This window comes from Mus caroli, chromosome 4, assembly GCF_900094665.2.
Source record: "Mus caroli chromosome 4, CAROLI_EIJ_v1.1, whole genome shotgun sequence".
NCBI lineage: Eukaryota > Metazoa > Chordata > Mammalia > Rodentia > Muridae > Mus > Mus caroli.
Window position 1 is genome coordinate 127,545,960 of NC_034573.1, and position 16,314 is coordinate 127,562,273.

A 16,314-nucleotide genomic window follows, 5' to 3' on the forward strand; every position below is an offset into this window, starting at 1 on the left:
CCCACATCTGGCACGCACTTTTACCTTTCCAGCCTTGATTTCTCATCTGTAAAATGGGCATCTCTGTATCCATTGAGCTACTGTAGATGTAAATGGATTGGTACAGAAGAGTACCTGGCCCAGTGCTGGGTGCACAGTAAGGAGATCATGCATTTCAGCAGTTAGTAGGATGGGATCTCTTTGTTTATTCTAAAAGAAAAAAATTTGCAAGGTAAGTTCTCTCTATTGTGTAGCCCTGGCTGTCCTGGAACTTAGTGGGTAGACTAGGGTGGCCTTGAACTCATAGAGATCTACTTGCCTCTGCCTCCCCAGTGCTGGGATTAAAGATGTGGGACATCACTGTCCAGCCTAATTTTATTATTTTATGTTTATAAGCGTTTTGCCTCTCTGAGTGTTTGTACACTGTGCACAGGACTGGTACTGATGAAGGCCAGCAGAGGGCGCCAGAGTTACCGGCGGTTGTGAGCCATTGAGAGAGTGCTGGGACTAGTACCCGGCTCCTCTGGAAAAGCAGCCAGTGCTCTTAACCACCACGGAGTCCTCTCTCAGGCCCAGAGATGGAACCTGTGATCCCCTTGCCTCCATTTTCCAAGTGCTGGACTCCAGGCATGAACTGGTGTGGAGGTGCACTGGCTGCTTTCTTTTCTTCTCTCACCAGCGGTGTGGAAACAGGTTGTACCACACAAGTCCCTCCACTTCAGAACGGTCAGAGTTGTCAAGCCGACACCACAGAGCACCAGCCACCCGGTATGTGTCTGGCTCATGGTAAAGCTAGGCAGCCCTGGGTTCTCAGAAAGCCTTCTGGAGAAGATAACCTCTAGATTCCTGGGTGAGGCTCAGGGTGTCAGAGGCTGGTCACACTGACACCCCCTCCTGCCACCTGCCTCTGCAGTTGAGCTCCACAGGACCAGAATGGCCTCCCCTACATCAGCAGGGTGTCACAGACAGGCCTTGGTCATGGTATCAGGAAGTCTCCATGGTCTACTCCTGGTTTCAGTGCCTGGCCCAACCCGTAGCTTTGTCAGGCTACACAGTCTGTCCCATCCATGTGCTCTGTAAGAACAGGGAAGGCACAGTCCCTCTCCCTTGCCTTCTTACGACGTACTTAGGTGTTTACTGTGTGTCCATGTGTTTGTGTGTGTGCATGCACACATATGTGGTGTGAGAATATGTGTCTGTGTATGTATACATGTGTCTGTGTGCGTGTGTCTGTGATGTGAGAGTAGTATGTGTGTGAGTGTGTGTGTGTGAATGGGTGTCTCTGTGTGTGTATGTGTGTCTATGTGACTCTCTGAGTATGTACACATGTGTGTCACAGTGCACATGGAAAAGGTCAGAGAATGATTTGATGGTGTGAAACTATGTGCGTGTGTGTGAGTGTGTGTGTGTGTGTGAGAGAGTGTGTGTGTGTGTGTGTGTGTGTGTGGTGTGTGTATGTGCCTTTAATCCCAGCACTTGGGAGACAGAGGTCTGAGTTCGAGGCCAGCTTGGTCTACAGAGTGAGTTCCAGGACAGCCAGGGCTACACAGAGAAACCCTATCTCGAAACACCCCCCCCCAAAAAAAAGAGGCTCTCATGTAGCCCAGGTTGGCCTGGACTTACATAGCGTAAGCTAGCCTGCTCGTCACGCCTCTGCCTCCTCTGTGCTGGGACACACATAGGGTTTGTGCCACCACCACACCCTCTTTGTAACTTATTGTTGGACTGCATTGGAGAACAAAGGGCACACAGAGGCTACGACTGCTTAAGGACTTTTCCCACCTGAACACATTCACTCTGTCCCTAAGCCATGACGTCACAAAGCAGACCAGCAGCTTCCAGGATACTTGTCAGTCAGTCCCCCTTCAAAGCAGACATAAGTCTTTCTCTGACAGCACACGCTCATTCTGCTCATTTTTCAGTTCTCTGTGAGCTTCCACTTTCTTTCACTCTCTTTCTCTCTTTCTCTTTCTTTTCTTTCTTTCTTTCTTTCTTTCTTTCTTTCTTTCTTTCTTTCTTTCTTTCTTTCTTTCAAATATTTATTTACTTATGTATAAGAGGGCATTGGATCCCATTACAGATGGTTGTGAGCCACCATGTGGTTGCTGAGAATTGAACTCAGGACATTTGGAAAAGCAGCCAGTGCTCTTATCTCCTGAGCCATCTCTCCAGCCACCACCCCCCTTCTTTCTTTTTTAAAGGGTCTCACTTTGTGGCTTTGGCTGGCCTGGAATTCACTATGTAGACCAGGCTGGCTGTGAACTCACAGAAATCTACCTGCTTCTGCCTTTCTTTCTCTCTCTCTCTCTCTCTCTCTCTCTCTTTCTTTTTCTTTTCTTTCTTTCTTTCTTTTTTTTTTTTTTTTGGTTTTTTGAGACAGGGTTTCTCTGTGTAGCCCTGACTGTCCTGGAACTCACTCTGTAGACCAGACTGGCCTCAAACTCAGAGANCTGTCCTGGAACTCACTCTGTAGACCAGACTGGCCTCAAACTCAGAGATTCGCCTGCCTCTGCCTCCCAAGTGCTGAGATTAAAGGCATGCACTACCACTGCCTGGCCTGCTTCTGCCTTTCATGTGCCAGGATAAAAGGCACGCACCACCACAAACAGCCTCTGAACTTTTTAGTAAGTAGAACAAGCAGGCTTCAGGCTTTGTAGCGAGCAACAGAGCACATACAATAGATATGATTTCCTAGAGCCTTCCCATTGGTAGAATGAGACAGGCTGGAACCCCATTTTACAGAGGAGAAAACTAAGGCTCAGAGAGGCGAGAGTCCTCATAGCCATGTACTAACAAGCACAGACCTGGGGTGATGTGGTAGGCTTTCATATCTTCCTGGATTTAAGAGATCTCCCCAAGTGGCACACAGAGACTCCTGGGAAGTCACTTGAGGAGCCAAAAAGCTGAAACCAGCCTGGGACTGAAGCATAGTTGGTGGAGTGCCTGCTAGCATGCACAAAGTCAACACATCATAAGCAGGGCATGGTGGTGAGTGCCTCGAATCTCTGTACTTGGGAAGTGATCAGAAGTCCCAAGACACCTTCCATTATCCACTCTATAAGGAGTTAGAGGCCAGCCTGGGTTACAAGAGACCTAGCTCAAAAACAAAACAAAACAAAACAAAACAAAACAAAACAAAACAAAACAACAACAACAACCTAAAGAGAGAAGAAATAGGTCAGGGGCTGATGGTATGTATATGTGGTCTGCCCCATAGATGGGCTCTGATATGTCAGGCACAGTCATCGTTGAGGCCCACACATGTACATACAACACCACACAGCCTGCCCTCTTGCCCATGAATCCTGGTGCCGCCACCAATGTACAAGCTCTGGGAACCCCTCCCTGAACCTGTACCTCCATAGTGGAAAACTCAATGCTGCCAAGTGGCGGGGGCTATGGAGCATTGTGTCCACTCCATGGGTCCCCTCCCCAGCCCCACCAAGCTTCCACAGACACACATTGGAAGAGCAGACAGCCCCCTGGCATCTAAACCCTCGGCCTGGCCTTTCTTTCCCTGGTGTGACAAAGGACACTCAGGGAAAGGCCCTGGAAGGGGGTTTCTGTTTCCCTACTCTTCCCAAGCCTGCCACCATCTTCAGCCACTCTGCCCTCTTCTTCTCCTTCCCTCTTGATGGATGGTAGGCAAGACTACCCAGGCCTTCCCTCCCCTCCTTCTCTTCTCCCCCCCTTCTTTCTATCTTCCTTCCTTCCTTCCTTCCTTCCTTCCTTCCTTCCTTCCTTCCTTCCTTCCTTCCTTCCTTCCTTCCTTCCTTCTGAACCCCATCTCACATCTTCCAGGATGTCTTTGTCCCTGAACATATATCTCACATCCCTTATACGTTAGTTTCTTTTCTTAGCATCTTATAAATATAGGGAATGACCAAAGTCAAATAGGTAGGGCGTGGTGGGCACACTTGTAACCTCAAGCACTCCAGAGGCAGAGGTAAGATTGGGTTAGCCTAGGCTAGGTTACTGAGACCTATCTCTGTTTGTTTTGTCAGTCAGTTGGTTGGTTTTTCGAGACAGGGTTTCTCTGTGTAGCTCTGGCTGTCCTAGAACTTGCTCTGTACACCAGGCTGGCCTCGAACTCAAGAGATCCTCCTGCTTCTGCTGCCTGAGTGGTGGGATTAAAGGCAAGGGCCACCACCACTGTCTGGCAGTTTGTTTGTTTGTTTGTTTGTTTGTTTACCTACATGTGCGTGTTTGTCTGGGGTGCGGTACGTGCACATGTGAATGCAGATATTTGTAGACGCCAGCATAGGGCATTGGGTCCCTTGCAGCTGGAGTTACAGGCAGTTGTGAGCCAAATGATCCCGGTGCTGGGATTCCCCACCCCCCTGAGCCCCCCATCACACCTGTGCAAAAGCAATACATGTTCTTAACCATTTGGCCATCTCTCCAGCCCCGAGACCTATCTTAAAAAACAAAAAACAAACCAGCCACATAACAAAGTCACACAAACAAAACATATATTTACCACACAGGACACTCTGACCTCTCTGTCTCTGTACTCACAAACTGAGCCACCTACAACGCTGTGGTAAATCTCTGCCGTGTGTGTGTGTGTGTGTGTGTGTGTGTGTGTGTCTCAAACTGCATGCTCGAACTCACATGTACACCAAACGGGACTCACTCACCGGCTACTCTTTCACAACAGGGGCACAAAGCCTCTTTCTACCACACCCACATGTGTGCCCAACAGGTCACAAATGCACGGCTCACCCAGAACATACAGTTTCCTGATCTTTCTTCCTCTGCACCTGCGCAGCGGGCATAAGGAGAAAGTTTCTCTACTGGAGGTCTAAGTGCCCCCGCCTACTGGGCCTTCATTCCATTCCATTTTTCTTTCCTTCTCCCCTCTCTGAATCGCGCGCCTGCGCTGGTGTATACACACACACACACACACACACACACACACACACACACACACACTAACAATCCCCAAATATAGTCTTCTGTCTTTCCACATAAACACACAGGCATTCGAAACTCATCCCTTCCCCCCTTTCTGTCTCCTCCTCTCTGCCCTTCTTCCTTCTTGCACACAAACACACCCCACAGCTGCAGTGCCCAGGGTCATACAACAGTGCAGGCGCCAGGCTGGAGACAAAGGTCGCCTAGGCTCCCAGAACCTCAACTGGGCGCAGGTGGACCTGACACCGGCTCCGTCTGTCCCTCGAGAGGGTCCCGGCGAGGTCTAGATTAGGCACGCCAAGCTGGAGGTTCGGGCCCGCAGCCCTGGACCCACCGGTATCCGGGGCAGCTAGAGTATCCAGCGCTCCAGCATGCCAAGGGTTAAGGAGCCCGCGGAGGTGTGGGGGGAGTCTAACCTACGCTTCTGATTGGCTGTTTCTTCGGGGCCCGCAGCCCCCGCACTTCTGTATTGGTTCGCGGCGGGCCCCGCCCTCTGGCCTGGGCGCCCCAGCCTCGCGCGCCGCCCCGGCAGCTAGCCCTGAGGTTCGAGCGTAGAGCTCAGCCCAGCGCACTCGGAGCTGGAGCCTTAGCGGGAGGTGCATCCAAAGCCCGGCCGTTCGGAGCCCGCGAGCGACGGTGAGTACTCCCGCAGCCCGCTGTGGCTCCATGCAACCCCGACGGTCCCGGCAGCGGGGCGGCGATGGCATCCTGGCTGGTTCGTGGCGAGCTGGGCGTCCCCTTTAGCTGAGGCCCGCGTCCCGCTGTTCACTGGCTTGGACCCGGACAGGAGTTGTGGGGAGTGTCCGGTTCGCGTGGACCTTGGTTCTGGGCTGCTGGGCTGCGCCTGGCATGGAAGACTCGGGGTCGCGTGCTGGATTTTAGGGAAGAGTTGGTGAGATAGGTTTGGGGTGTGCAAGTCCCTGAGCTGAGCTTGGCTTGGCTTGACTTGGAGACCGTGGGCAGCTAGGCCAGGTCGATTCAGAGACGTCAGGGTTCAGCTAGACTTGAGCTCACACCCCGCATAGTCCGAGTGGTTTTGGGCGGTTTTGGGATTCGAGAACGCTCTAGACATCGTGGGAGACTAGGGCACTTTTCTCCTACACTGATCCTGCAGTGGCTGCCTGGCTCGTGGGAAGGGGAGAGATAGCTCAGAGAGGAGGGGATAGTCTGAGGTTCTGAAGGTTATCTGGTGTTCCCAGCATCTCCCAGTAATGAATGCTCAGAGGAGGGCCCAAGTGCTGACTCCTGTGGGCCAAAGCACCAAGGTAAAGGGGTCCTTGAGGAAGAGGGCTTCTTTGGGGGCTCAAGCCTCAAGCCTGATATCCATCTAATCCAGATCTGGCTGCTTTTGAGAGCTTTGGAGTGATGAGTTGACTCTGGCCTAGAGCCAAGGCCTCCGGTTACTTCTCCATCCCACCCAGGGCCATTTGCTTCTTCTCTCCCTGTGGACCTCTGATTGCCTCTCCTAGAGCTGAGCTCTTGGCGTGTGTACTGGACCCAGGACACCCTGTGTGGCCTGAGGAGATCTGCCTGGGTTCTCTGCCTTTTGGTCCTAGAGACTTGCCTACATCTGTGATGTCCCTTCCATGCCTGAGGGGTTCGCTGAGGGACAGAGGGGCATCATGGAGAGAGCTGAAGATGCTCCAGCGACAGCCTCAGGACCAACCCGTGCCTGGTCAGAAATTAAGTCTCCCTTAGACAGCCCTTTTCTCTCTTACCCACTGGCGTCTTTCCCCTGAGACATCATTTGTCTCTCTGGAGACTGATGACTTAATTCTCCCCCCCCCAAGGTGCCCAGAGATCATCTTGGACCCGACTTACCTCCCCCATTAAGAGTCTCCCAGGAACCGGGCAGTGGTGGCGCTCGCCTTTAATCCCAGCACTTACGAGGCAGAGGCAGGAGGATTTCTGAGTTCGAGGCCAGCCTGGTCTACAGAGTGAGTTCCAGGACAGCCAGGGCTATACAGAGAAACTCTGTCTTGAACTTATGTCTAGTTTCATGGCCGGGGAATGTGTCACCTGTGGGCCAGCTCTTGCTTTAAAGCTTGAGGATGTGGGAGAGCTATAAAAGAGGGAGAGACTTTGAGGTCACACAGCCTCTCTCTATACCCACCCTGGCCTGAGCCACTCACAAAGAGGACCGTTTCCTCCTTACAAAGCACCAGAAAGTCTGGTGTGGGTCCTGCATGTTCTGATTGCAGGGTTTTGGGGGGCTGAGGCAGGCAGATCTTGGGTTCAAGGGCAGCCTGAGCTGGAATAAACCAACTAATTGACAACCCACCCTGCCCTGGGAACATTTAAAAAAATTACTTTTTTAATATGTGTGAGTGTTTGACTTGCATGTGTGCCTGGTACCTGTGGAGGACAGAAGAGAGTGTTGGATCTCCTGTAGCTGGAATACTAGATCATAGGTGCTTGGGACTGGTTCCAGGGCTCCTCTGTAAGAACAACAATTGCTCTTGACTGGCTGAGCTATCTCTGACCTGAAAAGCTTCCTAGCCCATCAGAAAGACTTTAGACTTTGGTCCCAAATAGATTTGGGTTCTAATTCCAGCTCCTCTTGTTCCCCACAGGGACTTTGGTAAAGTTGTGTTATAACCCCTCTGTGCGCTGTCTCCATCAAGAGACGATAATGGTTCTTATCTTTCAGGATGGTGTGGGGATCAAGTTGAGATAAATCCAAGTGAGAGTGTTTGGCTCGAATACCATTTACTTTCTTTCGTTTACAACCTTGGGAAGTTCTGCTAACCATCCAACCTATTTGCTGGTCTGAAAGAACCATTCATATTTATCACATTTGGGAGACAGTGATCTAAACAGAGTGTTTTATTTCTTGTGTATCGGAGACTTATAGGATGCTTGTTCTGTGCCAGACCTTGTACAAGGCAAGAAGTGACCCAAACTGTACGGATGGGGCTTCTACCTGTCCCTAACCATCCTCAGGCTAGGGGCCATGTCCTTCAGGGAGATGCCTATGTCATGCCCAGCAAGTGTTCCATTCTGGCTGGAGAGGTGGGAGAGTCATTAAGCTGATGTGATATGAATAAGAAAACGTGTTCTAGTCAGGGGGAACCTGGGTGATATCAGACCAGAGGTGTGAGGACACAGACGACTCAGTGCAGGACCAGAATAGGGCTGGTTTACCACAAGTATGTGGGAACAGGCAAGAGGAGACAAGGCAGGCATGGGAAACAGCGGGACCTAGAGCAGAGACCTCTACTGCCCTGCCCGGGGAGGGAAATGTAGTCTGCTGACGCACAGTGTTGATGCGCCATGAGTGGGTGAGGTGAAGGCTGACGTCAGGCCCCCTTAGGTTCCCCTAACATTGGTTCTCTTGCCATTGTTCCCAAGAGGGGCTGGAATTCAGGGCTACTTCCACCCTGAATCTTAAATCCAGCTTCCCACCCCACCAGCAGAGAGCCCACATTTTCCCTCCGTCCCCCAGATTCCTAATGGGATTCCTTTTGCTCTGAGCAGGCTGTTTCCTGTTGTTGGCGCTGAATCTCCCTGGTACTCCGAGCTCTCCACCCAGGTCCCTAACCTCTTGGCAGAAAATCAGCAATATTCTTAATGGCCTCCTGTCGGAAGCCCCCCTTCCCATACTCCTCCCTCTGTCTGTCCGCCCTCAGCGCAAGCTGTAGGATGAAGGCTCCGAAGAGGCTTTTTATATCTCCTACCTCCAGCTGTCCTCAAACCACCCAGCAGCAGGCACAGAGATGGGATGGAGGTGCTCCTGGGGCACAGAGCTAGGCGGTGGGGAGAAGGTGTGAGCCTGCCAGATGCTAGGCAGACTAACCAGGCAGAGGGGCTGAGGGGGGAGACAGCTCAAACTCCCACACTGTTCTGGTTATGATATTTTGGGAGCTAGTCCTTCTCATTCCGCACTGGGGAGGGTGACAGCGTTTGGGTCAGTGCTAAATGGAGGGATATCATCACTGGGTGGAGGTTGAAGACCAGATCCAGGACCCAAATTGAAATCCTGGTGTCCTGTGAGTTTGCTGTGTGACTTTAGGTCAGGCATCCTCCCTCTCTGTGCTTCCTTTTTTATCGTGTGGGATAAGAAAGACGTTTTCTGGTTTCGAGGATGTTATTGTGAGGGTACAGGCATAGAAACATGCAAGAACGTTATTAAAAACACAAGGGATAGCGTTATTATTTGAAGACAGGAGGTGAGGCGTTCTGAGAGTATGGTGACAACCACCTTGCCCTGGGCAAGCAGGGCTGTCCTGGAAACCGGGTTATACTGAATATTCCCTGTGTCTACCCTTGTTCATGGCTGAGTAGCCATGCAGTAATGGTTTGCTTACATTGCCCCAGTTTTTAGTAAAGACGGATCCTGTAGCCTCCTGGGAAAGAATGATCCCGGTTTCTAGGAACCACAGAGACTTCCACCCTTTCAGGAGTGAAGGGCGTGGAGAGCAGGAGGTGCCCACAAGGAAGGAAACCATCAGCCAATAGATAGTTTTTGCATGTCTGCTCTGTCCGGTCCACTTCCAATGACCCGGTGCTCCTGGCCATCCATCCTCAGTGCACGCAGCCACCAAGTCAATCTGGGACAGCACAAGGCTCTGGGCTGTGATCAGTGTGGCTGAGATTGACAGGTCTCTGCCACAGCCTGATAGGCAAGCCGATGGGCAGGAAATGACAAGTGCATTTCCTGTTGCTATGGAGACGTGGGGGTGGGGTGGGGATGAGGAACCTGGCTTGGGGATCCGTGAGACCTGACAGTCTTCAAGCGTCAAGCAACAGCAGGAGGAATGGATGAGTGGAGCCAGGCTCTTTGATACAAGCCTGTAATCCCACCTTGAAGAGACAGAGGAAAGATGACTGCCATGAGTTCATAGTGAAAACTAAAAACTCGGCCTGAGCACCATCACGGACACAGAAGCTAGAGTGATGGGGGCGGGGCTTCAGACGGTGATGCTGTCTGTGTAGGCAAGACCAGGCGGTTGACCTCTTGCTCTGGGTACCGATGCTGGTGTCTGGCATCTGGCCAGGACAGGCGCACTCTGGGAGGGCCATGGAAGGGGGTTGGGTCTCTATTCTAAGGACAGTGGAGAGCTACTCCGGAGCTTGGGGGTGAGGGCTTCTGACCCCTCTCCCCTTACACGCTTTCATCTTCTCTTCAAGCCCAGGGACAAGGCATCTTAGGTCTGCGTTGTGAAAGCAGGTTTTCAGAGTTTGCTTTGGGAGCCGAGGACTTGAACTGGGTACCAAAAGGCTCTGGCCCCTAGCTACCACTCCATTTAGCCTTCCCGAGGAAGCCCCTGGAGATGGAGATGGTACTATTGGACAACAAGCAGGCCTGTTGGGAACTCCTGGGACAGGGTGCTGGCCAGGCTGAAAGACCAGTGGTCTGTTCTTTTGTTTGTTTGTTTTGTTGACAGAAAAGCCTTGCTCTCTCTCTCTCTCTGTGGGTCTGGGTCCTATGGCTGATGAGCTAGAACAGGAACCCAATCCGACCTCCCATCTCTTTGGCTCTAGTGACCATCACTCCAAGTCTAGCACTGCCTAGGACCCTGACTGGCAGTGCCCTTGGATTTCTGACCAAACGCCTTCTGTGTGTAGGTGGCACCACCCCCGGGCCCAGAAGAGGCTTCCCCAAGCCCACCTCCTGGCCTGCTCCTTTGCCTTCTTGGCTGAGATGCAGAAGCTGTGAGGGTGTGGGTGTGGGCAGCAGCCAGGAGCACTCGGATTACAGTGTAAACACAGCCTGTCAATATTTACTTCTGCCTGGAGCCAGAGCCTCCCCCTCCCACCTGCTGCCCCTGCAGGTGCCCCAGGCAAGCCTGGTGAGGAGACTCAAGGCCAAGTGCAAAGACCCCACTAAGGCACTCTCTCTCTCTTCCCAGGCCTCAGTTTCCCCATTTGCAAAATGACACGGCTGGAACCATCAACACACACAGAGCCCAGTCATGACCACGTGTGGGCCTGCCAGGCGATGGTGGGCCTATTGCATATGACCCTTGAGCTCTGGCCCTGTGCCCTGTGGAGGAGGCTGCACAGCCCCTGTTTTGGATGGTCAGCGAGAGCATGCTCAGCAGAGCTGGCACAGGAAAAGACGGAGGCAGCCCTTCATAGTCCCAAGAAATGTTCTATGATTCTCTGAATCCAGACGCTGGCTCGCGCCAAGGGTGGGGACTCTAGCCTCAAGGCCTCCCAGTGCTCTGGGGCCAGGCGCTGGGCTTGGAAAGCCTGGGTTTTAAGTAGGACACCCCACCCTCACCCCAGTCAGAAGCTAGAGCGTATGATAAATGGGCTGACATCCAGGACTGAAATGACCTCAGTGATGTGTGGTTGGGAGAGGGATGCAGGGGGTCGGGGCGTGTCTCGTGGAGGAGGAAGGACTCATTTCCTAAGCAATAATTTTGCAGAATGGAGTCCACTAAGCACATGAGTGGTCGTGTCCCCTCTGCTCAGAGAAGAAGGGACTGCAGGGCGCGCTGGGCTTAAGGGCAAACAGCCTCTGAGACAGGGTTTCTCTGTGTAGCCCTGGCTGTCCTGGAACTTATTCTGTAGACCAGGCTGGCCTCGAACTCAGAAATCTGTCTGCCTCTGCCTCCCAAGTGCTGGGATTAAAGGCGTGCATTACTCATCACTTTTTTAAAAATCTAACAATTAAAACTAACAATTGAAATTTGATGTCATGTAGCCCAGGCTGTCCTGGATCATTCTGATCTGCGCAGCCTGATCACTCTGTGTAGCCTGATCACTCTGTGTAGCCTGATCACTCTGTGTAGCCTGATCACTCTGTGTAGCTACTTCTTCTCCTGCTTTTACCTCACGAGTGCTGGGACTGAAGGTTTATGCAGGGATGGGAATCGAACCCAGGGCCTCGTACATGCTAGGCAAACACTCTACCCATTGAGCTATGGCCCCAGCCCTCTTCCCCATGTCAACCTCTTGCTCTGTCCCTTCTCCCTGAGCGTGCTTTCCTCTCTATGTAGAACTGTTGGAACTTTTTCTGGACAGTAGTTGCAAAAGTTAGAACAGATCCTGTTTCAGGAGCCCCAGTTCAGTGCTGGGGCGTCCAGGGGCTCCACAGACCTCAGCCGCTGTCACGGCCCAACTGTGATAAGATGACATTAGCACAGAGATCTTGTGCTGCCATAAGTGTGAACAGTGTTCCCAGGGCACACGCAGCCTGGTTTCGACAGGGTGGTCCTCTGCATAACATTTGGACCAAGGTACCGATTTCACAGCTCCCACAGACCTGCCCCCCGCCCATCAGTCCTCCACCCAGGCTGTCCCCAGGTGTGAGTGCTGTCCCTTCTCTTTGCTTTTGACTTTATCAATGTCAAGTCTCTTTTTTTCTTAATTAAATTTAAATTTTCTTTTACTTACATCCCGCTCACTGCACCCCCCATCATCCCCTCCCGAAATCTTTCCCCCACTCCCCTTCTCCTTTGAGTATCCTCCCTACCTACCCTAGGGCTTCAAGTCTCTTCGAGGCTAGCACATCCTCTCCCACTGAGGCCAGACAAGACAGCCCAGGTAGTAGAACATATCCCATGGACTGGGAACAACTTTTAGGATACCCCCCTTCGCCCTGCACCAGTTGTTTGGGACCCACCTGAAGACCAAGCTACACATCTGCTACATACGTGCGGGGAGGCCTAGGTCCAGCCCTTGTATGTTCTTCGGTTGGTGGTTCAGACTCTAAGAGCCCCAAGGGTCCAGGTTAGTTGACTCTGTTGGTCTTCCTGTGGAGGTCCTGTCCCCTTTGGGGACACACAATCCTTCTTCCTGTTCTTCTGAAAGAATTCCCAAGCTCAGCCAGGAGTTCAGGTGCACGCCTTTAATCACAGCACTTGGGAGGCAGAGGCAGGTGAATTTCTGAGTTCGAGGCCAGCCTCCGTCTATAGAGTGAGTTCTAGGACAGCTAGGCAGCCAGGGCTACACAGAAAAACCCTATGGGGGTGGGGGAGAATCCCCAAGCTCCATGCACTGTTTGGTTGTGGGTATCTGTACTGTGTCAACTCTTAACACACGAGAGCTTCTTGGGGCCTGGTTCCCATCTTCTCCGGATGCCTGTTCCAGAATCTGCTCTTTGTTAAGTTGTGTCCTGTTGGGTAGATAAAGGTGTAAATATCTGTGACTAACATTTGGTCTGCTCTCCGTTTGGGGCCAACGTGACATTCTTGATCGTGTCCATACGTGTCTGACTTATGTAGCTGCCACACCGTCCTCTGACATCCGTGTTCTGTTTCAGAGCAGATCATCCCCCCAGCCCAGTGCTTGGCCTAGAACAGGCTTCCAGGGCCCTTTTTGTCTCAGCCTGGCTCCTCTTTTCGAGCCCCGCCCCCTGCCCTCGGGGCCTGGCAAACCCTGAGCTGCATTCTACCAGATTTGGATTCCATTGTACCTGGTGTTCCTCATGCAAGGGAAGGGGATCTGGCCCTGGAGGGGACCCCCTCACCCTCGGGCTTGTCCTGCCATTGATTGGCTTTAGGGCTTAGGCTCATACATTCCCCTCCCCCACCCTGAGTTTCCACCCTCTGCCAGGCATCTCGTTGGAACAGCCTGTGGTAGCATACTGATGGGTGGGCCTGTGGGAGCTGTGGAATGGGTACCTATCTTGGATCAAATGTTATGCAGAGGAACACACGGTTGGCTTCTGGTGGTCTCCCTAATTTGGGGAACTACTTGTTTCCATCAATAAAGCCTTCCTACTTCCAGGGTTGGATCAAGATAACTTCAGCCCCAGCTGCCCTGAACCTCAACAGAAGGCCCTGGGAGAGAAGGTGGGCTCTCCCCTCTCCATCCCCTTCCTGATAACTTCCTCTGTGTCTGCCCCACCCGAGCAGATTTAGAATCTGAGACAGCCTAGGCATTAGGCCAGCCTGGGTGTGTGTTCTTCCGCTCCCTGGCTCTGGCCCTGGGCAGTCCAGTCCATCTTCACCTACAGAGTTGTAAGAACTCATCCGACGATCTCTGTGGCCATCAAATCCCAGCCTGCAAGGAACTCAGGTCCAGTGAGGGGAAAATCTGACGTCACGTGCAATGCCACCCGCCAGAGACATCATGCCAGAGAGAGGGAAAGAAGCAAAACTGGAGACGTGGGAGAGTGGCGGAGATGTGGAGGCTCGAGTTGGTGGCCAGAGCAGGACAGTTGGGAGGAGGGCAGCAGGGTAAAGATGTGGAGGAGGAGTTTGAGGCTGAAATAACAGGAGGCGCATAGAATCTGTGACGGGGCCAGAGGACTTGGCATGTTACGGTGGAGGATGGCTGATATGGCTGAGTGATGGCATCGGGGGACAGGAATAGGAAGAGATGGACAGGAAGGAGGCTAGTTAGGGGAGGGGAAGTGAAGAATTGGCATTTCATTCTAAGAGTCAGGTCCCTGGATATGTTCTATATGACTCCTTTGGATTTGTTTTCAGAAAGGCTCTGGCTGTTATGTGATAGACAGACTGTAGGGGGCAGGAGCGAGGCAGAGGCGCCCTGTCCACTAAGAGACATGCCCTGACCTAAGGGTGTGGCTGTGCTGGTGTAGTTCCAGAGGCTGGGTTTTAGCTGCTGTGGGGATGGAGAAGGTAGAGGATGGCCATGCAAAATGCTGCTAGACCACCATTTCTGGTACGAAGGCTCAGTGTCATCCCCGGCTGGACATACCCATCTCAAACCCACATTCAAACACAGCCTTGCCATTCTCCCAGTGACCCAGTTCTCACGGCCCAGCTCCCAGGAACCCAGAGGACCTGAGCCTACGTCCCCTGCCTACTGAGAAACGAGGTCAGGGGCCACGGTTACAAGGGACACCAGCTCAGTATCTTAGGCTACAGCCCTACCCAAGGCGGTTCTATGGCTTTGTGGTTCCTGGATGGCACTTCTTCCTCGAGTCTCTGGGTGGTCAGCGGACTTCCTCCTGTGCTTCCAGGAACAGTGGGCAGGGTGGGGGTGTGGGAGAGACATAAGAGGGCAAGAGAGTTCAACCGAAGTCCCTGGGAATGGAATGTGGGTGTCCTCTAGACTTACTTCCTCTTGGGGAGACAAAGAGATGGGGAAATAGGGAAATAGCTCAGTAGATAAGAGTGCTTGCTGCAGCCGGGTGTGGTGGCACACTCCTTTAATCCCAGCACTCGGGAGGCAGAGGCAGGCGGATTTCTGAGTTCGAGGCCAGCCTGGTCTACAAAGTGAGTTCCAGGACAGCCAGGGCTACACAGAGAAACCCTGTCTCGAACCCCCCACCCCCCAAAAAGAGTGCTTGCTACTCAATCTTGAGGGCCTGACTTCAGATCTTCAACCCTATATAAAGAGATGGGCGTGGCCGCACGCTTGTAACTGTGAGGGTCAGAGATAAGAGGGTCCCAAGGGGCTGGCTCCAGGTACAGTGAGAGATCCTGCCTTAAGGGGAAAAGTTGGAGCCTGATAAAGTAGGACACCTGATGCCCTCCTCTGACCTCCAGACAGACATGGGAGCATGTACCTGCATACACCCACATGCACACACCACACACAAGTGTCCCGTCTATATCACACTCACGTGCACCAAACTTTTAAACACACACAGAGAAAAGTCTTAGAGAGGACACGAGCTCGTCTCCGGCCACCCAGCAAGTTCAGTCCGGTGACTTGGAGCTGAATCCAGGTCCCTGATCTTGTGTTTTCTCTGTTCAGAGTGTTGCTGCTGGGGCCAACAGGCAAGGGTTTCACCTCTGTCACCGAGTCCCAGCTGGGGTTCTTTGGTTAATAGGGGCGAGTCTTTATTGCTGCTGTGATGGTTCTGACCTCAGTATTGTAGTGTGTGCATAGTGTGTATGTGCATGTGCGTGCACGTGTGTGTGTGTTTACGTAACTGTCTACCCTGCCCTCCTTTTTTTGCTTGTTGAAACAGATCGGTCACTGATTTGCCAAGTCAGCTAGGCCAGTCAGTCTGGTCATTCAGTCCGAGGGATCTCCCTGTCTCTGCCTTCCTAGTTTTGGGGTTACATGTATGCACCACCATGCCTAGTTTTTCTTTCTTTAATTAAAGACCTGTCTGTCTGTCTGTCTGTCTTGTATGTGCCTACATGAGTCCGTGTACACCATGTGCATGTAGGTGGCCCACAGAAGTCAGAGGAGGACACTGAATCCCCTAGAACTGGAGTTAGAAGTGGTTGTAAGCCACCTGATATGGGTGCCAGAAACCAAACCCCAGTCCTCTACAAGAGTGATGGATTAGTCATGGCTCCAGCAACACCACTCACAGCTTTTCTTATGTGGGTTCTGAGGTAGAACACAGATCTTGCTCAGACGGCAAACCTCTATTCCAAGGCCCTGTCTGAAGCCTTCTGGAGCACGGGAAGGAGCTTCACTCGTCCCTGTGCTATCCTCCATGTTACCCTGGGGGACTCGGGTGGACGGAGGTGAGGAGATTCATGTTGTCGGCCCATCTTTATATATATATATTTTTTTGTTTTTTGTTTTTTTTTTTTT

The 16,314-nt window shown here is 52.3% G+C and overlaps 1 protein-coding gene across 2 annotated transcripts in view; it reads left to right on the plus strand.

Moving 5' to 3' along the window:
• Window positions 1-5,387: 5,387 nt before the first annotated feature.
• The window catches only part of Ece1 (endothelin converting enzyme 1), a 104,393-nt gene continuing 93,466 nt past the window's right edge, over window positions 5,388-16,314 (plus strand). Inside the window, exon 1 of one of the 2 annotated variants that reach the window (XM_021160196.1) lies at window positions 5,388-5,532. The gene's annotated coding sequence lies outside the window, so the exon portion shown is untranslated. The remainder of the gene's footprint in view (window positions 5,533-16,314) is intronic. The other variant, XM_021160195.2, reaches the window with a different exon arrangement.